Raw genomic sequence first — 25096 nt, forward strand, 5'->3', positions numbered from 1 at the left:
CCGTACCCCAGTTCAGTGAGCTCACCCAGTTCAGTGCTCAGCTCACTGCAGTGCCCCTCTGCATGGAACACTCCCCTTGCCCTGTTTCTCCAGGGTAAGTGGGTGTTCAGTGCAGGTGGGAGTTAAGGTCACTGATGCTCTGGCTGCGGGACTGCTGTTCCCAGACCAGGGTACTTCATAATCTGTGACATTCACACAGGCCACCTGAGTGTGATGAAATCACATAGATCAGTCCTCCTGTCGATGAGCCCTGGTGAGGACTTTGGCTCCACTGGGAATGAGGGCATGCAGCCATCGATCGCCTCCTGGAGATGCAGAGTGTCTCTTTTTGTCAAGTGAGTTCTTTACTGCTCCTGGCCTGGGTCCTGCTGAGAGCCAACATCTTCACAGGCAGTGAGCCCTGAAGCTGGCTGGGAGCCTGGGACATTGGTTTGCTGATCTGTCCACCCCGAGTTTGGGGGAAATCTTCCCTGGTAGCTCAGATAGTAAAGAATGTGCCTGCAGTGCAGGAAACCCGGGTTCAATCCCTGGGTCAGGAAGATCTCCTGGAGAAGGGAATGGCAACCCACTCCAGTATTCTTGCCTGGAGAATCCCATGGACAGAGGAGCCTGGGGGGCTACAGTCCATGGGGTTGCAAAGAGTCAGGCACGACTGAGCGACTAACACTTACCCCTCAGGGTCAGGAAAGCACTTGCTCCCTAGCCTGGGAAGGAATACAATGCTTTCCTTTCATTTTGAGGCAGAACAGGTGGATGGTCTCTGGCATCCCCAGAATCATAACCCTGGAGCAGGGGACCCAGGTTCTGCTGTCTGTCTCTCATGGGCTGTGTGACTCTGGGCAGGTGACCTCACCTCTCCGGGCTTCGGTCCCCTCTTCTGCACAAATGTGGGGCTTAGATCTGAGGACCTCTTCAGTCCCTTCCTGCTGAGCTTCTGAACCGCTTGTTATTCTGGGGCCAAAACTGATCTTGTCTGTGTGTGCTGGGAAGGAAGGTGTCCCCATTTGGTCACCTCCCTGAATGCTCTGCTCAGGGGAGAGAGAGTCAGAGAGAAAGCCTCCCTAGGGGCGCCTCCACCATGGCACATTTTGATTCTTTTTTATTAATTCATTCGGCAAATACACATTCAGTGCTTAAAATATGCCAGTGCTGCCCTGGGCGTTGAGGGACTTGTCAAGAACAGAGGAAAGGAAATTCCTGTCTTGATGGGACTTATGTTACTGGAGGCAGATAATGAATAGGAGATGGGAGGATGCGCGTGTGTCTGATGATGAGAAACCTCAGCCAGGAGGGGCACACAGGTAAAGGGGAGGGGATGACGATCTCACGTGGAAGTGGGCAGGGAAGCCTCACTGATGAAGTCAGAGTGATGGAGCAGACGCTCCAGAAAGAGGGGGTCCTGGGCTCTGTGGAGCCTGACCCTGACGTACCAGGCTAGGAGGGCATGCTGAGATTGGCCTGATTCCAGGTGGGTCACAGTGGGGAAGCTGCAGAGTATGGGCATCTCTCTGGGGCACCCAGGGCTGGGCCCCTTGCCCTCTGGTGGCAGGGAGGCCAGACCGACCTGGATGGTCTGCAGTGCTGGCAGAGACCAGGAAGGGTACTGCTGCCAGCCCCACTGGACCCCAGCAGCATCCCCAGCGCACTTGGCCGACTGGCAAGGTGATGGTTGGCTAATGAGCTGGATGGAATCCAGGACCCCCTCCATCCCTGCCTCCCACCTCCTCTCCTCCAGGTGCAGCCAGAGATGGTGGGGAAGGGCAGGGGCGGGACCAGGGGGCACCAAGCCACCTGGTCGTTTTCAAAGCAGCCCAGTGGATTCAGTTCCAGGAGGAGGGAGAAAGGAGGGGTGTGGAAGGACCGGGACCTCCTGCGAGGTGTCCTCCGTCCTTCCCTAGGTGCAGAGGAGAGAGAGAGAGAGGAGACTTCGGTTCAGCTGCAGAACGTTTTCACCAACTCTGTTTGGAATTTTCCAGCCCGGCTCCTCTCCCCACCTGCCCCATCCAGTCCCACAGGCTGTGGTCAGAAAGCCCAAGGGAGCGGGAGGGCAGGTCTGTTGGGCCCTCAGCACCTCCTGCCATCAGTGCCTCTGTCCAGGCGGCTCGGAACGGAACCTGAGTTTTCCTAGAAGCAGCCTTGCCCTGGGTCCCCAGTTCCTCCTCTTTCTGTCCCTCCTGTGGAGCCTGCGGTTACCGGATCCTTGCCCAGCCGCTTCTCCACCTCCGGCCACCGCCTGGGCCCCCTCAGCCCCTCTCTTCACCCAGGGCTGGCCTCCTGCTGGACTCAGTGCCCAAAACCTTCCACGACCCAGCTCTCCTCTGTCAGGGGGGCCTGGAAGGACGGGATGGGGAGAGACGTGAGTGTAGAAATTCGAGAAACAGAGAAGGAAACGCACGCAGTACGTTAAACCAATGACACAGATGACAAGCAGGGTGGGGTCTGCATAGACCCCCACCACTGCCTGGGGCCCAGCCTCTGCCAGCCCTCCCTAGGCCTTCCCGGACCACCCTCTCATCTTCAGGAAGGCCTCTCCCACCTAACTCCAAAAATTCTCTTGGGGGACACTGGATGCTTTAGCCTCCGTAAGGGCTTTAAAAATAGACTGTGGATCCCCTGCAAAAAAAAAAAAAAAATCCCTGGCTAAAAATAGCTCTCAGCATCTAAGGAAGGAAAAAAAAGAAACTGCAGCAAAATTCAACTGGAACAACGAATTTCCTGCCTCTGACGTTCCGGGTCAGTTACGGCGCTGGGGATGGCGGAGGGGGAGGGGGCGGGGCGGGGTCCTTCAAGGACCTGCATCAGCATCTCACTCCGCGCGGAGAAGGGCCCTGGACCACGCATGCTCCCTGACTGCCGGCCGCAAGACCCCTGCCTGGTCCCAGCGGGCAGGCTGCACTGGAAGCGGCAGCAGCTGGAGTCCGCTGTGGAGGTGGGCAGGTGCCAGAGGGGACAGGCCCTGCAGGGTCCCCAAAGATGCAAGTTCAGGGGCGGCTGTAGGGCAGCCTCGGATCCCGTGCTGAGAGTCCCTGCCATCCCAAGAGCTGCAGGAGCCGTGAGACTGATGCTCCGTCTTGGAGAGCGACTGCCTTCGCAGTCAACAAGGGACAAAGAAGCCCTTTGGGACACTGTCACTAGGAAAGTCAGAATTTATATCCCAGACATCAGTGCAGGGGAAGGGGGACCCCGTGTTCTTTGGTTTAAGATGATCTGGGAGGCTGGCAGTAGAGCTATCTAGATAGGGAGTGAGCCAACAGAGCAGGGACATGGCTCTGCTTAGGAAGGATGGGGTGTGTGTGTGTGTGTGTGTGTGTGTGTGTGTATGTGTATGCGCGCGCGCTCAGTCACGTCCGACTCTTTGCGATCCCATGGACTATATATAGCCTGCCAGGCTTCTCTGTCCGTGAAATTTTCCAGGCAAGAATACTGGAGTGGGCTGCCATGCCCTCCTCCAGGGGCTCTTTCCCAACCCAGGGATCGAACCTGTGTCTCTTGCATCTCGTGCCTTGGCAGGCGGGTTCTTTACCAAGTGAGCCACATCTCTTACCCAAAGACACTTTAAGGGGTGTATGTGGGGTGGGAGCTTGTAGTCCAAACACACATACACACACACACACACACACCTTTTTGTTTTTTTCCATAAAAAAGGGAGTCTGCTTATCTGCGCAGGCCAAAATGCTATCACAGAGAGCTGGAGAAAATGTCAGGCCCCAGGCAGAGAAGAAAGGCTTCTGGTCCCTCCATTCATAACATTCTGGTCCCTCTCCTCCTCCTGTCATTCCCTCTTTGGTGCAGGAGGAGCCATATCCCTTTCATCTCAAGCCACAGTCACTGACTGCGCAGGGGGTGAACGAGGATGCACTTGGGAGACAACAGGAGGAGGAACAAGCAGCTTGAAAAGCCAACAGTCCCCCCTCCCCACCACACCCTAGCTGTGGATGGAGTAGGGTCACGCGGAGACGGCAGTGGCACTGCGGAGGCTGGCATACACAGAGGGCTACCTGAAAGTCTCTGCTCCCATCTCCGCAGTACTTTTCCTCTTGTCAGCCCCTCAGGCCTGGAAAGAAATCACCCTGCCCCACCTGGTGGCCAGCAGGGGCCAGAAGCTCAGAGCACGGACCTGGGATGCTTCCTGGCAACACGGTAATTAGCCAAGAATTTTGGCCTTCCCTGCTGGCTCAGACAGTAAAGAATCTGCCTGCAATGCAGGAGACCCAGGTTGGATCCCTGGGTCAAGAAGATGCCCTGGAGGAGGGAATGGCAACCCACTCCAGTATTCTTGCCTGGAGAATCCCATGGACAGAACAGCCTGGAGGGCCACAGTCCATGAGGTCGCAAAGAGTCGAACACGACTGTGCGACTGACAGTTTCACTTCCTCTTAGTTAGCACCAGAGCCTTGTGAATAACAGTGGGAGGGGGGTGGGGACCTTCTGTTTCCTTGGAGATTTAGCTGTGCTAGCATCCATGGCAGTGACTGTTCCCTAAGAGTGCAACAATCCCCGGTTAGGATCTTCACTGGGCTCGCCACCCTGGGTGTAGATGACGCACCATTGTGTCCTATGCCAGTGCCACCCCCCAGCCTGGTGTCCTGACCTGCAGCCTTGGTGTTACCCAGTGAAGTCGCTCAGTCGTGTCCGACTCTTTGCAACCCCATGGACTGTAGCCTACCAGGCTCCTCCATCCATGGGATTGTCCAGGCAAGAATACTGGACTGGGTTGCCATTTCCTTCTCCCAGAGCTTAATATAAATGCATGTTCCTGGGCCCCTTCTCAGACCTACTGTTTCAGTAACTCTGGGGGTTGGAGCCCAGGAATCTGCACTTTAACAAGGTCTCCAGATGATCTGGATCCACAGTAAAGGGATGAGAAGGCCTACCCTGGATCACACACGCCCCTGGTATCCTGCTCCCGTTAATATCTGGAGCCTTTCTTGACTATTAAGGCACTAGACAGGGACATCCCTGGTGGTCTGGTGGTTAAGAATACACCTTCCAATGCTAGAGGCGCAGGTTCAATCCCTAGATGGGGAACTAAGATCCCCTATACCTCAGGGCAATTAAGCCCTTGCATTGCAACTACTGAGCCTGGGCACTGCAACAAAGACCCAATGCAGCCAAATAAATAAATAATTTGTTAAAAAAAAAAAAAAAAACATTTTAAAAGCACTAGACAAAACGAAAACTGAAAAAGCACATCTTCCTTATTCCAATCAATTATGCGTTGCCCAGAACAATGTATTAATTGGAAGGAATTTCTTCTCCTTGCCTCTAAGGAAATTTCTTCACCCCCTTCCATTGTCATCCACTTTCTTTTCCACCACAACCAAGTCTGGGATGGAGTCTTAGTCACCGAGTCATCTTTAAGAGACAAAGCAGTGCCTGGAAGTTCAGAGAAATGAGGACCCTGTCACCAGGCCGTGAGGCAGCATCACAGAGCCCTGACGAGCTGGTCCCAGCCCCTCAGAAATCAGCAGGACCAGGGAAGAAACCAGACAGCAGGCAAGTGATTGTTGACACAGAAAGTGTAAACCCTGGCCCCTCCTTTTGAGCTTTTCCAGCCTATTGCCGAGAAATGATCAACTACTGTTGACACCTAAGCACAGAGGGCTCAGAATCATTTTTGATGAGTTCACTGGTTCTAAGAGGTCAGTCTAATTTTATTTTTAGTGGGATTTTTGAAAGAAGCTCACGTGGCGAAAGACAATGACGTTTAACATCCTTTAAACCGTGGAAAGCAGAGAGTTGGTGACAAATGAGCCACGGTGCAAGAGGACAAACTGAACAGACCGCTGTCCCTTGCGGGAGGGGCCTTATAAAGCATTGAAATATAAACCTAACAACCTGAACTTACACCAGAACAACTTGAGGAAGAAATATAAACCCCTGTTTGACCGAGATGGAAACTGAGGCCCAGAAGTGAAGACTTGCCCTAGAGGATACAAGGTTATGCACAAGGTTACTTATCCATCCTTCCACTCCTAACCCTGATGGCAGGTAGGCCTTCTGGATAATTCAGCCTGGTGGGATTCCAGAGAATCTCTGTGACCAAGTGGCATCTGAACTGGAAAATCACTTTTCCAAAAGACACCTGATCTCTTTGCCACGTCATCTCCTGGCCCTTGTGGATAATTTCCCATCACTGACAGCAACTCGGGCAGAAGTCCTCGGGATGTCAGGCCTCTGAGTGCAGTTTTCAGGGCAGTTTCCAGCTACTCTTTTGCCTCTTCCAGGAGGTAGGGGCCACTCCCAGGCAGGGGGCCCATCAAGTTGCCCGCTGGACTTCCCAGGCCAGGGATCCGGGAGCCTTTGGAGCGTTGGCTCTCCCTGCATCTGCCCTGGCTCTCTGAGAAGCATCTCCTGGGGCTCCTGCACGGATGGACAAAGGAGCGGTGAGGAAGAGGTCATCTCCACTCCCTGGACATCCGGCTACATCAGGACTGCTGGGTAGAGACCCTGGTGGCCCCAGAAAAGCAGTGCAGACTCTAAGCCCTAAACGGACTCAATCAGCAGATGTGGCTAGACACGCAGGGACCCCTCGGAGTGACCGAGAGCCAGGAGGTGTCCGGCTCCCAGGGCAGCCCCAGGGTGTCCCATCCCACCGATGGGAAAAACAGAAGCAGTGGTGGCTCCCTCTAGTGGCGCTGTTGGCAATGGCAGGTGACTGGGGACCAGAAAGGGAGCTGCAAGGACCTGCCGGGAAGGAATGGAGCTGATGAGCACAGTCCAGATTCTCACAAGTCATCTCAAGTAGTAGATTTTGGAGGAAGTTGTTTCCACCTCCAGGACAGGAGGCTGTGACTTCAGGCCTCAGAATCAGCAACAAGCTCAAGGGCCCTGAGCCCTAGCCTCCCAACCAGGACATCTCTTCCAGCCACTCACTGCCCACTGTGGACAAACCCCTGTTACTTTTCTGGGGCTTGTCTTCTTCCACGTGTTGGTGGGGGGGAGCATGCAGGTCAACCAGCTGATCGCCGATCCCTGAGATGCTCTGAGATGCCTCGACTCTCTGATGAGCCCACGGTCTACCACTCACCTACAAGGAAGCACAGCATTGCTCATAACCTCCTACACTTGGAGGGAGCCTGACAGCCACCCAGAACTTCCAGGAAGAGCATGACAACAGTCTGATGCACCTCGGCCTCACCTCTCCCACCATAGGGCCAGCATCATAGTCTGAGGTTGAGCCGAGAGATGGAGGAGGCCCTTCTGCCACCCACAGAGCCAAGGACTCCAGGCCAAGGGGTCAATCAGGGTTTGCACTTGGAAGCCTGAGGAAACGAGACCCAGGAATTCTCCTTAGGATATCAAACTAGTCAATCCAAAAGGAAATCAGACCTGGATATTCATTGGAAGGACTGATGCTGAAGCTGAAGCTCCAATACTTTGGTCAGCTGATGCAAAGAACTGGCTCATTGGAAAAGATCCTGCTGCTGGGAAAGATTGAGGGCAGGAGGAGAAGGGGACGACAGAGGATGAGATGGTTGGATGGCATCACTGACTCAATGGACATGAGTTTGAGCAATTTATGGAAGTTGGTGATGGACAGGGAAGTCTGGCGTGTTACAGTCCATGGGGTTGTGAAGAGTCGGACACGACTGAGCGACTGAACTGAACTGAACTGAGCGGGAAAAGATGTCTACATGGCCAGCCCATAATAGTCATGACAGTGACTAACTGTCACTAACATGCACATGTGATGAGGGCAGCCAGGCTCTGCTTCTTCATTAACTCATATAATCAGAACAATCCTGTGTTGCACGCAATCCATCAACAAGCCATTCCTGCCTGAATCCCAGAACAGACACAGCCCATCACCTGGTTGTTACAGAACCTGCAGGTGTTTGTTGTTGTTCTGTCACTAGGTAGTGTTCAAGTCTTTGTGACCGCATGGACTGCAGCACACCAGGCTTCCCTGTCTATCACCAACTCCCAGAGCTTGCTCAAACTCATGTCCATCGAGTTGGTGATACCATCCAACCATCTCATCCTCTGTCACCCTCTTCTCCTCCTGCTCTCAATCTTCCCCAGCATCAGGGTCTTTTCCAATGAGCCCGCTCTTCACATCAGATGGCCAAAGTATTACAGCTTCAGCATCAGTCCTTCCAATGAATATTCAGGGATGATTTCCTTGCAGTTCAAAGGACTCTCAAGAGTCTTCTCCAGCACCACAGTTTGAAAGCATCAGTTCTTTGGTGCTCAGCCTTCTTTATGGTCCAACTCTCACATCCGTACATGACTACTGGAAAATCCAGTAGTATAGTTTGACTATATGGACCTTGCAGGTATAGATGCTTAATAAGAATTGAGCCCATATGATCTTCCTAAGCAAGACAAGAGGGCTTTTGTCTGCCGTCAGGTATCCAGAGATCAATTCGCTCTCAGTTACCCAAGTGACAGAGTTAAACATCTCAAAATTCTAAGTGGGAAGAGACATGGGAGATCTCCGGGTCTGGCTCTGCATTCCTCAGGTGATAAGGATGTGCAAAGTCTCAACATGCGTTACACACGGAGTTTAGTGGCAGAGCTGGAACTGGGTCCCAGGTCTCTGGACTCTCAGCCCACAGCGCCTGTCGCTCTGCTGTTGGGGAAGCTGAGCTGAGCTAGAGGGCAGCCCCGAGACCTCCCCCCACAACCTCGGATGGCCCAGTGGGCTCCCCGGACACCAGCCAGCACAGCTGAGCTCAGGAAGCAGCGTTGCTCCTGACACCAGCCCACAGCGCCGGCAAGTGGCTTTGTAAATCAGTTTCCTGCTGCTGCTGCTGCTAAGTCGCATCAGTCGTGTCCGACTCTGTGCGACCCCATAGACGGCAGCCTAGCAGGCTCCTCCATCCTTGGGATTCTCCAGGCAAGAATACTGGATGGGTTGCCATTTCCTTCTCCAATGCGTGAAAGTGAAGTCACCTCAAAACAAAGACAAGAGTTTGATGTATGACGCTGGTCACCCAAAGCCGGTGCTCTGTGACAACCTGAAGGGATGGGGTGGGGAGGCAAGTGGGAGGGGTTCAGGTTGGAGGGGACACGTGTGTGCCTGTGGCCAATTCACACTGATGTATGGCAAAAAACCAATTAAGATAAATAAATTTAAAAAAAAAAATGAAGATAAGCGCCACCCCCGGAAATGGTGCATCCCAAATGCAGACAGAGAGCAGGGCGGTCTGAGGATGGCCTGCAACAATAGGCTTCCTGCTGTCCATTTGTCCACCCTGGACGAGGCCTCCATGGCCCCTCCAGGAGCCAGGAGAGATGTGTTGTCAGCCTCCTGCTGCTGTTTCTTCTTTTCTCAGATCGATTTCAGGTTCTCCTACTGGCGCGCCCCAACCATCCCAGCGTTTTCTTCTCCAAGGTCTCAGCCTCAGGCAATTCTGGTCTCCCATGTACCCACTCTGGCTTGGCTGCCCTGGGAGGTGACAATACCTTGACTGCCAAGACCAAGGCCGGCCAGGTCCCCAACCTTCCCAGGAGGGAGAGACTAGACTGAATCACAGAAACGCAGATGCAGTCTGTCCTGGACGTGGGATCAGGGAGACAGACGGCGGGGGCAGAAGCAGCTGACCCTCACCCATCCACCAGAGAGGGCAGTGGGGCTGGGGGCAGAGTCAGGCTGTGATGGGGGCAGAGTCTGGTGGGTGAGGTCATCCTGCACCCTGGCCTCTGGGAGGGGGTCGCTGGGTCTCCAGCACAGCCAGAGAGGGTGGTCCAGCCTCCAGTGTTCCGTCTCTCCCTGACAGGCTGGAAGTCATCCTTGCCTTCACTCTTTCTCTTAATCTCACACCCAATCCCTCCTGTTGGCTCTCTTTTCAAAGTTATGCAGAATCTGTGCTTCTCATCACTCCCCCCAACTGAGGACAGCGGGGTTCAACCACCAGCCGCTCTCACCTGGGTTATCCCACCAGCTTCCCAACTGGAAAGTCTGTTCAATTTTAAGTCCGATCATATCCCTTCTCCGCTCAGAACTCTGGTGCAATGGCTTCCCCTCCAAGTCTAAGTCCAGGCAAAGTCCTTTCAGTGCCTCCAAGGCCCTGCCTGGCTGGACCACCCTCGGCGCCCAGCTCACCTTGACCTTGTGCCCTGCGGGTTCACTGCCCTCCAGACACGCTGGCCCCCTTGCGCTCCTAAAACACCCCAGCAAGCCTCCCACCCCCAGGCCTTTTCATCCAGAACACCTCCCTCATTCCTTGACGCCCTCTGCTCTTCACTTGAACATTCCCTTCCAGGTCAGCCTTCTCCTGTCCCCCTACATTAATCTGGTCTCCACTCCCCCACTCTCTGGCTTCCCAGGTGGCTCAGTGGTAAAGAATCTGCCTGCCAATGTAGGAGACATGGATCGATCCCTGGGTCGGGAAGATCCTTGGAGAAGGGAATGGCAACCCATTCCAGTATTCTGGCCTGGGAAATCCCATGGACAGAGGAACCTGGTGGGCTATAGTCCATGGGGTCACAAAGAGTCGGATACGACTTAGCGACTAAACAACAAGTGCTAACTGTGTATATTAACCAGAGCCTACATTCATTCATTCACGACCTTACTCGTTCACCAGATACTTTGTGAGTGATGAGTCCACATCTGGGGCTTTACTAGACATCAGGTGGTCATGTGGCTGAGATGATGGTCCCTGCTTCCAAAGCACCTGAAGTTTGGTGACCCAGCACTCAGATCTGGGAGGGTCCGGCATTAAAGCAGACAGTAACCCTGGCAACATCTAATTAGAAAAGTAAGCCCAAGGCAAGAAAATCAGCCTCATGCATTTTGTCACCAAGAGGACAAGACACTTGGATGAGTGGGCGCTCGTGGGAATGTCTCCCCTAGAGCACCCTGGACAGATGCTGCAGGGAGGGAGGGAGTTGAGGAGGAGGGACGTCCCAGAAGTGGAATTGCTCTCCTTCCCCAGGGGACAGGCCAGGAGTGGAGTGAGTCACACACTAGAAAGAAGCCCCCGCTGTTCTGGGAGACCCCGTGCACGGCTTCATCATCTGGTCTTGACATTTGCCCGCAGGCAGACCACTCCTCGATCACAGGTGACACACCTGGCCTCCTTGGAGATTGTCCCCTGTCCAGGGTGGGGTCACTGCAGAGGGGACTCAACCACTTTTGCTGATGCCATCTGTGGGTGGCCCCTAGGATGCTGGCCAGGTGTCCTGGCACCTCGGGTACCTGCCTGCCTTTGTCACGACTACCTGATGCATCTGCTCAACTTAGCTGTTGGTGTTTTCACGCAGTGAAACATACAGCCTCCGAGACTCCGAGTGTATTTATTGTGAGTCCTCCTGGACGGTCCTGCAGCACAGCCATGTGCTTGCTGGCATCATTCGACCCCTGACCCCTCCACACCTGCTTTCTTCTGTCTGCACCCTCAGTTCTTCTGTCTCACCTCCCTGCCCCAGCCTCGGCCCAGTATCCCAAGTCCCATCTTTAAATGCCCGTGGGTCTCATCCCAGTTTTTTCCAGCCTGGTCATGGCTCATGGGAGGCCACTGGAGGAGCATCAGGCCTGTCCACCCAAGGAGGGTGCGGTCTCATCTTCTGGAGAAGTTGAGGGTCCTGGTCCTCTTTGTCCAGCCGCTATCAGAAATACAGGTGTAAGTCTCCTGGTTTGAAACTCTGGGCCAGCCTCTTCCTTTCTTCTCTGCCAGGGACAAATCAGAAGAAAAGGAGGTGAGTTAGTGATGGGAGGCTTGGCTGCATAAGAAGTGGCCCCAGGAGACCTGGGACAGAGCTCCAGCCTCTTTCTTGGTTCCTCTGCATGCTGGTCCCCCACCTGCCCCATCCCTGGGTTCTCTGGTTCACTCAAACCACACCTCCTACCCCACGGGCTCCACAAGGGTCCCCACAGCCCATCAGTAACTGCTAAGCCCTGAAGGGCTCCTGCAGAAGCTGCCTTTATACATGGCCACAAATACTCCACCTGTAATGGCCCCTCAGTCTCCAAAATCAAGTCCAAGCAATTCATTCAACTCCCAGGCCCAGGAAGACGAAGCTTCGTACAATTCATCAGCTGAGCTCCCTTCTTTTGGACGCTGACACCATTCTCCTGGGTCCCAGGGCTCGTCTTGACCCTCAGCATATACCAGGCACACCATCCTTCCATGAAAGCGCTCTTGCCACAGCCTGGCTACCCACCCTTGGCCCACCAGAACCTCCTGCCTCTCACCCCAACCTCCCTCCATCCCCTCCCCATCCCTCCTGGCTCAGCCAAGCCCCAGAGCCTCCCGGAGCCTCCCTGGCCACACCAACACAATGAATCTTTCTCTTCTCTGATTCCTAAAGCCTTTGCAGTCTGTCCCATGTGGTATCAGATGTCACTGTTTCCTACTGGAAAGCGTGTGAGATTGGGAGCCCAGCGTTCCATGTTCAAGGTTTGTATCTACTGTGCCCTGGGCTGAAAAAGCCACCTGGATGTGCTGGCATGTCCCTGTAACTCCCACAAAGCCCTTCAAGAACAGGCCAGGGTTGCCTTAGACAAATTCCTCCAGGTACCCTGCCCCCCCTCACAAAACCAAGCCCCTACCCCTCTGTCAGTCGGTCAGAAGAGGGGAAGTTTATCTGGTTTGAAGAGGTACTTGCACCCCTATGTTTATAGCAGCACTATTCACAATAGCCAAGACATGGAAGCAACCTGTGTCCATCGACAGATGAATGGATGAAGATGTGGTACACGTATACAATGGAATACTACTCAACCATTCAAAAGACAACATGGACAACCATGCAATAATGCCTCTTGCATCAAGATAGATGGACCTAGAGATGATCATACTAAGTGAAGAGAGTCAGACAAAGACAAATATCATATGATATCGCCTATATGTGGAATCTAAAAAAAAAATGATGCTGGCAATGAAGGAAATAATATTTGATAGTGATCATGATATGGACCCTGAAGACTGATTTAACCAAAAAGTATGCTGGAAGCAGGGAAAGGGGAATATGGTTTCCAATCAAGACATGAGGTGCTGTCCCATCACTCAGGGTAGAAGCTGAGGTCATTCCAGCAGCCCATGAAGCCCTACCCATTGGGCTTCCCCACCCCACCAAGCCGACCTCACCCCCAGAGCCCTCCCTACTCACCTCCCTCCAGCAGCAAGGGCCTCTCTGCTGTTCGGACCCTCAGTGACCCCCAACATTCTCCAACCTCAGGGCCTCTGCACTTGCTGTTGCCCTGGCCGGGAATGCCCTCTCCCCACACACCCACAGGACTCTCCCCCCAATCCTTCCAGTCCTTGCTCAGATGCTGTTTCTCGGGTGGGTCATCCCTTTTCCCCCTTCCCTTACTGACTCCTACATGCCTCCCCAACAGTGCCCACAGGACACCCATGGATGCCTATTCTTCACCATATTACCTGTAACCCTAAGAGCCTGGTGGGCTACAGTCCATGCGGTTGCAAAGAGTCAGACACGACTGAGTGACTAACACTTGCATCCCTGCAGAGCGCTGCTTCTACATAGTGAGAGGCTGACAGCGATGTTTGATTTAAACCTTTATGCATCCTCCACGCTGGAGTGATGGCTTCGTGAGGGCGGGGCTTTTGTTCACCACATGTATTTGTATGATGTGTGTTTTTGGTTACTATGTATATTTTTGTTTACTATGTGTACTGTGCTCAGGCGCTTTATAAATATTTATTAGCTGAAAAAACAAATTAGGAAATAACGTATTTACAGAGAAAAACGAAGGGAAATACCAGCAAGTAACTGTTAAAATAATTGAAAGCGCTGGCCTCTGCGGACTTGGGTTCATGATGAGAAGAGAGGTGGAGCCTGCCGGGTTTCCTGAAAAGCCTTACATTATGTGGCTTTCCAAATTGTGTGTGTGTGTGTCTTGAATAAAAATGACAATGTTTTAAATATGCTGTTTGCACCTCCCCCGGCCCCAATCATACTTCGTCGCAATACTAAAGAAGTGAGTACTGGATTTCCTATTCTTTTGTATTATTAATCCTAAAAAATCACCTCCTTCCTCTCTTCCATCTCTTTCTCTCAAACCCACCACATCTCTGATTCACCCCAAGGCTGGAAGCGCTCACCTCCTCCACTGCTGTCATATCCATTCACCTCCTTCTGTCTCCATCATTAGGGCTCTCGTGCCATCATCCACCTGGAAGCCGGCAGAGTTTTGTGACCAGTCCACCCGTACCTATACAGTGCATCCAACCCACTGCACTGTGGGGAGACCACCTTGCTCCATGGGTACCCTTTCCCTTGTTCCCTTGGCAACCCCATCTCTGTACTCACTGTGTTAATCCCATCACAGGGCCTTTGGATATAGTTCGCTCTGCCTGGAATGCTGTTTCTGGAACCTTTGCCTATTTAATCCCCTTTTCATCATTCAAATATCATCAAGTCAAATTCCCCCATTTCAGGCCCTTATACCTTATAGCTCAGGTATGTGGATATCTGTGATTTGTAACACTGGTCACAGTTGTAGTTTTATGTTGGGGTTTACTAGACTAACATCTGCTTCCACATGCCCCATCAGCACACACACACCTCATGATTATCATCAATTCTGTTAAAGGAAGAAATCATTTTTCATGATTTCATTTATCATTTTTTTATCATTCTCATTTCATGTATCATTCTACCACCACTGCCAAGCACACACAGGAGCCCAATGAATAAATACCGAATCTGTTGAACCACTACCTTTTGCTACGGCAACAACCAATATATATCGCTTGGGTGCGCATAACATTCATCTCTGCCTTGAAACTCTAGGATATGGAGACTGCGTGCTTTTTTTAAAGCCCTTCCGCTCACACCTCTCCAAACTTGCAGTTCCCATCTTCACGCATAATTTCTGGAAATGTGTATTTATGTAAAATGTGCAAAAGATTATATGTTGTGTAGGGTTTCTATCCCGGAGTGCTAAGGTCTGATGAAATCCTTCCTCACTCTTTGCCAGGCAGATACAATCATCCAGGTCTATTTCCAGCACTTCACACATGATCTTTCAATATGTTTCCTCCCTTCATAATCCAACAGATTCAACTGGCTGCATCCCAGTGAACCACTGATTGAAGCTAAAGATACAGCACTTCCGGCAAATCTAATGATTCTTATCTTGTCTCAGGTCTACTAACATCATTGTTTGGTGCTGTTAATTTTTCTGTGTTCCCCTCAGTTTTCTAAAACAAAGGCAAAACATGCAATGGAGTAGTTGAATTATTGCATGCACGTGACTATACAGAAAAGATGGAGACACTGGCCAACAGACAGGGTCACCGTGAGAATGACCGTTTGTTGCAGCTAACGCACAAAATTCCAAATCCAACATAAGATAGGGCATCAAGGGTTCTAAATTTGAACACCTAATGTTGAGCACCATTTGTGTACAATTCCTGTGCAATTAGGGACTACCTGATAACTCAGTATTAATTTAACCCTTTGCTGAGTAAAGCAAATTTTAATTCATCCATTTCTTCCGATTTATTCAGAATTGTATGAAAAATCAAACTTTCTTTGAAGTTCCTTTTAAAGAGTAAGACTGTAAGGTTGTCTCCTTTAACTCCCCTTCAGACACAAGCTAAAATAATCAGGGGGAGTCTTAAATTTTTATGTCTGCAGTGTAGTACAGTTGAACAACTAAATTTGAGAATTCTCATGCATATATTTTTAAAACACCCCTTCCTTTGCCCCTAAAATCAACTCTTGGCAATTTCTGTTGGCAGGGAAAGGGAGGAGGGGGACACATCTTCAAATGGGCTGCACTCTTGAGTGCATGGACCATGCCACATGGGCAGGGGAAAGCAAGGACTAGAATCTGGACGATTCTGCTTCTTGCTAGACCCAGTGTGAACCACTGATCCCTTCAATCTCGTGTCTACACTCGCTGGTCTTATCACTGATTTTGGAGGTAGGCTCACCAACTGTTTCCCACCCACTCAGCCTGTCTGTGAGTGATGTGGGATTTGGTGTGCCTTGAAACTTTGGGCTTGATCAAAGTTTCTGCTCCTCTGGGGCATGTCACCAAACTCTGTGTCTCCCCGGAGAAATAGAGATGGGGCTTGCAGCAAAGTGAGGGCTCCATCATGCTCCAGACACCGACAGGGAGACTGCCAGACTCCCCCAAGGCTTAAGATTTGCCATTATTTTAAGAGCATGTGGCCAGGACATGGAAACGACCTAAATGCCCATCGATAGAGGAATAGATAAAGAAGATGTGATTGATATATATATATATATATATATATATATATACTCAGCCATGAAAAAGAATGAAATAATGCCTCTTGCAGCAACACGGATGGACCTAGAGATTGCCATACTGAGTGAAGCTAGTCAGACAGAGAAAGAGAAATATCATGTGATAATGCTTATATGTGGAATCTAAAAGGAAATGATACAAATGAATTCATTGACAAAACAGAAACTGTCTCACAGACTTAGAGAACGTATGGTTACCAGAAGGGAAGGGTAGGGGGAAGGGATAGTTAGGGAGTTTGGAACTGACATGTACACAGTGGTATATTTAAAATGGACAACCAACAAGGACCTACTGTATATATAGCACAAGGAACTCAATATTACATAACAACCTAAGCAGGAAAATCTAAAACTGAATCACTTTGCTGTACACCTGAAACTATCACCACCTTTTAAATCAACAATGTGTGCATGCTAAGTCACTTCAGTCGTGTCTGATTCTTTGCAACCCTACAGACTGTAGCTCACCAGGTCCTCTATCCACAGGATTCTCCAGGCAAGAATACTGGAGTGGGTTGCCATGCCCTCCTCCAGGGGATCTTTCCGACCCAGGAATCGAACCCACACCTGCAGCTTCTGCATTGCAGACAGATTCTTTACGACTGAACCACCAGGGAAGCCCTAAATCAAGCATACTCCAATACAAAGTTAAAAGTTTTTTTTTTTAAGAGCATGTGAACATTATAATTAGCAACAAAGTACAAACTATACAAGATACCATTTAATGCCCATCTAGTTAACAGCCACCGTCCCCAACTCAAAGTTGGTTGGTAACATAAACAGTCTCATACAGAGCTGGCAATTCCTTCTGTTTGTCTCAGTTTCTATCCATTGACCACGCACTATAATTTTTCAAGGTGGAAATAACCTTTCTGATCCTAAAACATACATACTCATTTTAAGCAATGGAGGAGCTATAAAGGAAAATTATAAAAGGAAACTGAACTTCACACACATCCCTTCCACTCAGACAGAATCATTTTGCCTTTGGAGTCACACAGATCCAGTTTGAGCCCAGTTACTTATGTGGTGGCCTCATCTGATAAGTGGTGATAATAATAATTGAGGCTGCCTTACAGTGTGAGGATTTACGATAATATTTCTGTACAGCACAGTGTTCAGTAACTGGTAGCTATGACTATTATTGTTGTTAATACACCTCCAGTCTGTTTTCTATGCATACATACGTACATGTGTATAAATGTCAATGTGCACACTTTGTGTCCCTACAAGGTGCTTTTGCATGCCAAAAAGATGATTTAGGGGATCTATTGCTTTGATAGATAAGTATTCAATTTAAGAAGGGTATATATCTTTAAATTGAGTTCTTTCTGAAGCTTTTGAGCTTAGCAGACAAACTGTACTATCCTATTCATACGCAGAGGCTGCCTGTGTTGTTTTTCAAAAGCCTGAACTCCTTTAGACTTTGAAAGCAGTAAGAGGAAAGCATCTTTAAAGATACACATTATAGAGGACTTCCCTGGTGGTCCAGCGGTTAAGACTTCACCCTTCCATGTCAGAGGGTGCTGGTTCCATCCCTGGTTGGGGAACTAATATCCCACATTCTGCACAGCATGGCCCAAAAATTTTTTTTTAATTTTTTAAAAAGATACATGAATGTTTTGTTGTTGTTTAGTCGCTAAAGTCACATCCAATTCTTTGTGACCCCATGGAATCATAGCCCGCCAGGCTCCTCTGTCCATGGGATTTCCCAGGCAAGATACTGGAGTGGGTTGCCATTTGCTTCTCCAGGGGGTCTTCGAAACCCAGGGATTGAATCCAGGTCTCCTGCATTGGCAGGCAGAGTCTTTACCATCTGAGCCACCAGGGAAGCCCAGAATATATAATTGAATTTAAAAGGTAATAAAGTATTAATAAGTTTATATTTGATTTTATTTTTAGCTAAGTGTTTTATATGTACAAGACACATATAAACACACACACACACAAATCATCTGGAATAATTATACCACGATGACAGGAATTACCTCTGGACTATGGGATTATTGGTGACCTTTATTTTGCTATATACACTTTTATGCAAATACAGTTGAACTTTAAACAATGAAGGAATCTGAGGTGTCCACTCTCCACGCAGTCAAAAATCTGACTATAACATTACAGTCATCCCTCTGTATTCTCAGGTTCAACCAGCCTCAGACCGTGTGCTGAGGTACACATATTTATTGAAAAAAATCTGCATAAAAGTGGACCCATTTCATTCAAGTCCATTGTTCAAGAGTCAACTATATTATCTTAATAATCAGAATAAAATAATAAAGCTATTACAAGTTGGGGGAAAATATACCAGTAACTTTTAAAAAAGAATTATACAAAAGCATTCTTTGATAATCTTAAAAGCTAAAGCAGCAAGCCCATGTGTGGTTTTAGGAACACCTTACTTAAAGTCAGAGCCATGTTCCTTGTCCTGTTTTGGTGTTGATTTACCTAAGCTATGATATTTTTCTCTTGCTAAAAGAGGCACAGAAGAACCTGGATGTAGTAGATAGTCACTATTTTGTTTGTTTGGGGAGGGTGGTTGTTATATTTTTAGTTACCCAACATCTATGTTATTCCTTCTCTTCTGCATGGAGCACCAACTCTCCTCTAGAAAAACAGTCTCCACACTCCATACTCAGTCCATGTGCTTTGGATAAAACTGACTCCAACCTTGGCTCCAAGAGTGTGCATATGACCCAGATATGTCCAATTAGATAAGAAAATGAGGTGAAATTCTGACCAATGAAAATCAGATCATGGATTTTGTCAAGTCAATAAAAGATTCTGTTTATGGGACTAGAACCTGGGAGGATATATGCCTAGAGCTACTGGCCATCATATCACCATCTGCAGTCCACATGAACAGCAGAATTGCATTAAGAGAAATGAAAAAAAAAAAAATCTATCTCCTGGATCACACTGTACCTGAAGTCAAATTTTTCAAAAGAATTGTATTATTTTCAAGTAACATACTATGGACCTTAGACTTATTTTGAATGTTCCAGCACAGGCCCTGGTTAATTTAACGGATATGAGAGTGAAATTAATTGAGTCTAATAGCACTAACTGAAAAACACTGTTTACATGTACAGATAGAATTTCATGGGTAGATATACCCTAAGCCTAAAGAGGAGGTTGACATGCATCCAGCACACATAGGATGTGTCCTGTATTTAATGATTTTGTCCTGCTTCTTGCACTGGCCTCCTCAGGACAGCCTAAATATCTCATAGTCAGCTTTTTTCAATACATTACAAAAGTTCAGCAGTTAGAGCTATTCATTACATTATCTAGGCATTATGGTACTTTCATTTTGTTAAAATTTGGGCCTTATTAAGTAAGGCCTCTCCAAGCCTTACATTCAGACTTCTCTGGAGGCTCAGCGGTAAAGAATCTGCCTGCAATGCAGGAGATGCAAGAGTTGCAGTTTCGATCCCTGAGTTGGGAAGATCTCCTGCAGAAGGAAATGGGAATGCACTCCTTGCCTAGGAAGTCCCATGAACACAAGTAGACATCCCAGGAACATAAGTATTCTTGCTTGGCAAATCCCATAAGCTGCAGAGCCTGGGAGGCTACAGTCCATAGGGTCGCAAGAGTCGGACAGGACTTAGCGACTAAACCACCAACAGAGTCATTCAACCCCTATAGCTGTCCATGCTTTAGCCTATTCTATGGTATCTCTGCTAAACAAAGCCCAATTTTAAATGAATTTATGAGTAGTAGATTTCCCTTTTGGAATAAATTAGTTTGAGCCAGACATTTTAGTCTCTTGTAACCCAAAGAAAGCTAACTGGACCCATTTAATTATAGAATCACTAACACCTACTTTCTGTAGCCCAATTAAAATAATAGCTATACTTTATTCATCACTTGGTGTGTTCAAGATATTTTAAATACATTATCTCATGAGTAAGCCCACTCATTCTTTGAGATAGACATTATTTTCTCTGTTTCACAGATGAAGAATCTGAGACACCATGAGGCTAAATAATTACCCTCAAATCACCCCACTAGATGGACAGAATAGGAAACCAACACACCGGCCCCACATTCCACCACTATGCCACGCTATGCCGTCTAGACTTAGAATTCTAAATTCCAGTCTCGCACTAGAGACAGAATTCTTTTATTGGGCTTGGGTGTACTACCAGTTGAGTTAAAAAAAAAAAAAAAGAAAGGAAAAAAAAAACAGAAAGCTTACCTTCCCACAAATAGCCCTGATAGAAGCCAAGAACAGGAAAAGCACACAAACAGGGCCTTGTTTAAAGTGGGAGGAGAGGCTTCACTAGTGGTCCAGCGGTTAAGGATCTGCCTTGCAATGTATGTGGGTTGCATCCCTGATCTGGGAAGATTCTGCGTACCTTGAAGCAACTAAGCTCGTTTGCCACAACTACTGAGCCTGCACTCAGCAGGCTCTGCAACTACTGAAGCCTGCGTATGTAGGGCCCATGCTCTTCAACAAGAGAAGCCACCGCAATGAGAAGCCTTCGAACTCAATGGAGAGCAGACCCCACTCTCTGCAACAAGAGAAAGCAGCGCACAGCAGTAATGACCCAGCACAGCCAAAAACAAATGTTGAAAAAATTAAAAACTAAAGTGGATGGAGGAAGTCCCCTCAGTGCTACCATGTTCCTCTGATTTCCAAGCAACGATCAAGATCTGAGAGCAGGTTCAGAGCTCTCTTGAGTCATGCCCAATGCCCATTAGCATCATGTAACCTCCGAAGCATTCGTCAAAGCTGACTCCGTTGGTGAAATTAGCTGGAAAGCTGCAGATTTTCCACTTTATAAGGACACTGTCTAAGCTGGACGTGAGCTATCATCAGATTTCCAATAAGTCACTTCTGTTTCTTATAATTATGTGAAAATGTAGCAAAATGGTTTGGGCGCATTTACCTGGGACATGGCATCCAACGTGCAATGCATCTAGTTTGTTATTTCTCACAGTAACCCAACTTCACTCCCAAGAAACCGAGGTACAACAGATTCATACAGATAGACGGTCCAAAGTCAGGCAGGCCAGGAGCAAACAGGTAAAGTGTCCTGCTTTTCATAGTGTTAGCTGCTAAGTTGTGTCTGACTCTTTGTGACCCCATGGACTGTAGACCACCAGGCTCCTCTGTCCATGGAATTCTCCAGGCAAGAATACTGGAGTGGGTTGCCATGCCTTTCTCCAGGGGATCTTCCCAACCCAGGGATAGAACCTAGGCCTCCTGCATTGCAGGGAGATTTCTTCACTTTTCAGAGGCAACTAGGTCACCTTGTCCATTGAATCACATTTTATTTAGGCTACAGAGCCATCAGAGGTCAAGGGAAGCAGTCTTGCTTTCCTCAGGTTCAGCTCTCCACTGAGAGCACCCACATTAATCCCTGCAGCCCTACCCCCTACCCCGGGCATGGATGGCATGATGCTACAGCTACCCAGGCAGCAAAGGTGGGAGACGGCACCTATGGAGGCCTGGGGGGATGGAGGCTGGCAGGCAAAGCTTTTCCTTCTGAATAACTCTGCTTGTCAAACACCTCCCCTCGATGATTTCCTGGCAGCCCTGACTCTTCTACGGAGAAAGTTCCAGGGACAAAAGAGTGGCTGTTCCTTCCCAGGGGCTCTCAGCAGTGGAGGGAGGGCTTCTTGGGCTCTCAGAGAGGGTCCAGGGGAGCCAGGTGGACAGAGGAGATGGGGTTTGTGAGACCTGTGCCCCTGAGGTCAGCAGGATGGTGACAACTCCCCCCACCCCACCCCCACTCCACGCACACACGTGGGCAGCTTCCACTTTCAAGAAACTCTGGGAGGCAGACAGCTTCTGCAGCCTGGCGCCACAGCACCCCAAATACAAAGGCTCTTTTCAAATCCACCTCCGAACCGCAGAGCCAGTGCTCAGCCTGTCCATCCAAGAGCTCCCGGCACACATGACCAGAACCTCCTCTATCTACCTGGATTCCTGTAGGAGCCTTCCTTCGGGGGCACACCAGGAACAGTGCATTGAGACAAGTGTGTCCTTGGACGGGCAATAAAGGACTACACTGTCCACAATAATAAAACTGGCCAGAGGTCACCTGTGCCAGCAGTGAACAATGTCAGGGCTGAAACCTCGGGGGACCACTCCTACCACCCTTCCCCACAATGTGCCATGCCAGGCACTGCATAGCATTGGGTCTCGAGCCTCATTTCCACTCCGGTCCTCACTTCAGCCAGAGGGATCATTCCCAAAAGGCATCTCAGCAGGTCCTGTCTCTGACTGACAGCTCCTGCTGCTCCCACGGGTGCCAGAATGAATCCAGCCCCTAACAGCTTCATGGCTCTTCACTACTTGAGTCCAGCCTATCTCTCCAGCCTCTGCTGGACACTCTGTCCCACCCTATGTGTCCCCAGCTCCCAGTTCCTTGAACACATCCTCCTTTTCTTGGGTCCCTGAACCTCTTTTTTTTGCAACATGTGGTATCTTAGTTTCCAGCTCAGGGATCAAACCCATGCAGAATTTTAACAACTGCACCTCCAGGGAAGTCCCAGGTCCCTGTGCCTTTGCTCAAGTTATTCCTTCTATTGAGAATTTTCCATCCTGAAAACTCCTATTCATCTTGCAAGGCCCAGCTGATATACTGACTTCTTTGGGAAACCTCCCCTGACTCCCTCCAGCCTCCAGGACAATTCTCTACCTTTCTTAACAGAAGCATCTTACATATGATTTCCAAGGAAGGATTAAACCAGCTGGGAATTAGACTTACTGCAATTTTCAGAGTCTTGCTCTTTCTCCTCCTTCTGCAAGTCACCTCTAAGAGAGCTGGTCTGGTTTCCTCATTCTTCTCTTCCTGCCTTTGGACATGGTGGTATGAGGACATGATTTCTGGAACCACTGCAGCCTTCTGTGGACATGAGGTAAGGCGTGGGGGGCGGCATGTGAGCCCCAGAGAGCAGGAGCCCCTGAGCCTTGCATCAAGAAGTGAAAGTTACTCAGTTGTGTCCAACTCTATACAACCCCATGGACTATACAGTCTATGGAATTCTCCAGGCCAGAATCCTAGAGTGGGTAGCCATTCTCTTCTCCAAGGGTCTTCCCAACCCAGGGATCAAACTCAGGTCTCCCACATTGCAGGCGGATTCTTTACCAGCTGAGCCACCAGGGAAGGACAAGAATACTGGAATGGGTAGCTTATCCCCTCTCCAGCAGATCTTCCCAACCCAGGAATTGAACCAGGTTCTCCTGCACTGCAGGCAGATTCTTTACCAGCTGGGCTACAAGGGAAGTCTTCCATCATGGTCATGGGCGAAAGTGGTTCAAACTTCCTGCTCTGTCCTTTGCAATGTGATCTTGAAGCTTCTTCCAAGGCAGGAAGGAATAGGAGTCCCTCCCCCCTTTGCCTGAAGTCCCAGTTGCATATTTCAACTCAGTCTTTTACCCCAGAACCCCGAGCTGCAGGATCTGAGTGCTGCTTTGATGCTAATAAAGTGGTCTCTTGATTCCTGCATCCGTGTTTGCCTGTGCATCACTGACTCAATGGACATGAGTTTGAACAAGCTCCAGGAGATGGTGAAGGACAGGGAAGCCTGCTGTGCTACAGTCCATGAGGTCACAGAGAGTCGGACACAACTGAGCCAGTGAACAACATCTACCCACAATCAGAGCTCAGGGGTGAGGAGAGAAAACGGCAGAGCAGGATCTGGGCTTCATGGAAAGCCTGTCCCCCTAGCTTCCACCACTGACCTGAGCACACTGTGCTGTGGTCAGCTATCTACTCATGACTGCCATGTTCCTCCTTCCTCAAGAGATTAAAGCCCTGCTCACCTTTGATTCTCCAGGGCTTGGCTCATGTGGGCTTATTATAAATGTTAAAAAAGAATGAGTGGGTACCAGACACTGAATAAGGCATTTCCCCCACATGCTACTGATTCCCAGAACTGCTGCCATCCCCTGCCCTGCTTCTCTGTGCCCAGAAAGTCAGTTTTGTTCAAGTTTTTAAGTACGATGCTCTCCACATTATAGCTGAGGAACACAGAGCATCAAAGAAGAAAGAAGGTCTCGAGGCTAGCGAGTCAGAGAGGCAGGGTTGGAACCTGCTCTGATGTTGCAGCTGCTGCTGGTATCTGCCAGGGGGTGCCGTCACCTGTCACAAGGATGCTGAGCAAGGGAAGGGAAGCAGGGCCTCGGCACTTGCACTTCCTCCCGGGGCATCTCCGCAGCCTGCAGCGCAAAACCCCGCCTCCTCCCCAACCCTGCCCCCTCTCAGCATCCCAGGGACCAAGGCTGCAGGGTTCTGACACGGAGCCTGCAGTCCCTGGGAGCCAGTCCAGGATCCTGCCTGTGCGAGGGGAAAGGTTTGAACAAGGGAAGGAAGAGAAAAGAGAAGCAGAAGTCGTCGCTTTGAGTCGGAGGAGAGAGTGTGAGCCAATAGCTGGTTCCTGGGCGGAGGATGGATAGAGGAAAGCATATACAGGCACCTGCTTCTGTCCTCCTCAACCTGGTCCACGTTGGTAAGCGTCAGTCCGTCCCAGATGTCCAGAGAGGAGACCTGCCACTGCAGGGGCTCACAGGAAGAACTCAGGTGGGCCTGAAGGCTATCCTGGGGGCCGGGTGGGAGGGGAGTGGGTGCAGGAGAGAAGCTTTGGTGGTGGAGGGAGAATTCAGATGGGAGATGACAGCTGGGGAAAAGCAGAGGGAGTCCTGGGCAGCTGCTGCTGGACGTGGCTCTGCTGGCTCCTGCCAGGTGCTAATGCAGAGGATCAGCCATGAAGGGCTAGGTCTGGGGCTGGAGGTCAGACCCCTCTGTCCTCAGGGCCATCATCTGTTATGTGGGGGTGGAGCTTGGGGAAAAGAGGTGACTGACACATTTCACGAGGAGTTCTCTGAGGAGGAGGCGGGGCTGTGGTAGAAGGGATGTGGGTGAGAAGGCAAAGAAGGAAGCTC

General features: G+C 49.8%; 1 protein-coding gene and 1 long non-coding RNA gene across 3 annotated transcripts in view; one reads left to right on the plus strand and one right to left on the minus strand.

Moving 5' to 3' along the window:
• Nucleotides 1–2845: 2845 nt before the first annotated feature.
• On the plus strand, nucleotides 2846–6864 carry LOC145546602 (uncharacterized). The gene is made up of 3 exons (XR_014083069.1): nucleotides 2846–2929; nucleotides 3793–4140; nucleotides 5271–6864. It is a non-coding gene; the product is annotated as an uncharacterized LOC145546602 (long non-coding RNA).
• A 4368-nt stretch (nucleotides 6865–11232) lies between these two features.
• Nucleotides 11233–25096, minus strand: part of KCNA6 (potassium voltage-gated channel subfamily A member 6) — a 37882-nt gene continuing 24018 nt past the window's right edge. Inside the window, exons 2-3 of one of the 2 annotated variants that reach the window (XM_081593793.1) lie at nucleotides 22920–23057; nucleotides 11233–11620 (exon numbers count right to left, since the gene is read on the minus strand). The gene's annotated coding sequence lies outside the window, so the exon portion shown is untranslated. The remainder of the gene's footprint in view (nucleotides 11621–22919; nucleotides 23058–25096) is intronic. The other variant, XM_081593792.1, reaches the window with a different exon arrangement.

The sequence above is a fragment of the Giraffa tippelskirchi genome, chromosome 4, assembly GCF_054371585.1.
Source record: "Giraffa tippelskirchi isolate mGirTip1 chromosome 4, T2T-mGirTip1v1.2.pri, whole genome shotgun sequence".
NCBI lineage: Eukaryota > Metazoa > Chordata > Mammalia > Artiodactyla > Giraffidae > Giraffa > Giraffa tippelskirchi.